At 58.6% G+C, this 1,320-nt stretch overlaps 1 non-coding gene across 1 annotated transcript; it reads right to left on the minus strand.

Annotated features, from left to right (window-relative positions):
* Positions 1–712: 712 nt before the first annotated feature.
* TRNAN-GUU lies at positions 713–786 on the minus strand. Its single transcript has one exon. It is a non-coding gene; the product is annotated as a tRNA-Asn (tRNA).
* Positions 787–1,320: the final 534 nt, after the last annotated feature.

A 1,320-nucleotide genomic window follows, 5' to 3' on the forward strand; every position in this document is an offset into this window, starting at 1 on the left:
AACACCCATTGTTTCATGTTCTCTATGTATATAAATCTCCCCACTGTATTTTCCACTGAATGCATCTGATGAAATGAGCTGTAGCTCATGAAAGCTTATGCTCAAATAAATTGGTTAGTCTCTAAGGTGCCACAAGTCCTCCTTTTCGTCCTGGCTAATTTAAATCTCACCTTGTTCTCTGCCTGCCGGCTGCCCTGGAGAGCTGGGGAGAGGCCTGAGCGTGGCTGCTCCTTATTTGCATATTAAAAGCGGCAGTTTGGGGCCATTGGGGTGAAAAGTGAGTAAGTTTTGGGGCTGGGAACCACCTGTCTAGTGCAGGCGGTGGGGAGCCTGGCTGAGCAGAGCCTGCCCCTGGCAGGGTGTGTGGTCACCTTCAGCTGGGAGCAGGTTGCCCAGCTTGGGAAACACGCGCCAAGGGTTTGCAAACAGGTTAGGGAGAGATTGTGTGTGTGTCTATCTCTTGCAGCGTGGGGGTGGGAAGGGAAGGGAGTGAAACGTGCCCAGCTGAAGGTTTTGCACTAGGCCTTGAGGATTAAGCCCGAGCCCCCGGCATGGCTGCTGGGAGATGGGTTTCTGACTCGCATCCAGCGCACTCTGCGGGCCACCAGCTGAACCCCCTGAGGCCAAGAGAGTCGGGTTTGAGGTGGCAAAAAGGGGCCTTTGAGGCTCCCGGCACATCTTGAGGAGCAAGGAAACAGCCCGAGGGTACCAGCGTCCCTGGGTGGGCTCGAACCACCATCCTCTCGGTTAACAGCCGAACGCGCTGACCCCTTGCGCCACAGAGACACCTAGAGACCTGTCTGCTGTCACCCAGGCTGTGCAGCCGGCAGACCTGCTGCCCACGCTAGAGATCGCAAGGCGCTAGTCCGGACAGGACCGGATTCACCGTGGCTCCACCGTGCCAGGCCCAAGCTCAGACGGGCCCATAACACTCGCTTCCTCCCCTCTCCAGCGCTGCCAAGTGCAGCCTCGGAGCAGCAGGGATCCAGCCTGGGAGCTGAGAGCCCACGGGGCCCTGGGAGCTGTAGTTCCTTGGCCAGCTCCCTCCTAGAGAGCCAGCCCTGGAGCAGGGAAGGAACTACATTTCCCAGCATTCCCTTGGCCACTGTCCACAGGAAAGGGAGCGGGAGGGAGTGGGGTAGCTGAGACCCCATGCGCTGCAGCTTGCTGTGAATGGGGAGCTGGCTGCTCGAAGGGGTGGCGCTGTGAATGGGGAACAAGTGTGCCCAAGGAGTAGAAGGCTTTGGTCCAGATATCACCCTCAAAGACTTCCCCAGGCTGGACGAGGGATGCTGGTGTGACCTCGCCTGGCAGCCCCCA

The sequence above is a fragment of the Chelonia mydas genome, chromosome 4 (assembly GCF_015237465.2).
Source record: "Chelonia mydas isolate rCheMyd1 chromosome 4, rCheMyd1.pri.v2, whole genome shotgun sequence".
In the NCBI taxonomy this organism is placed as follows: domain Eukaryota; kingdom Metazoa; phylum Chordata; order Testudines; family Cheloniidae; genus Chelonia; species Chelonia mydas.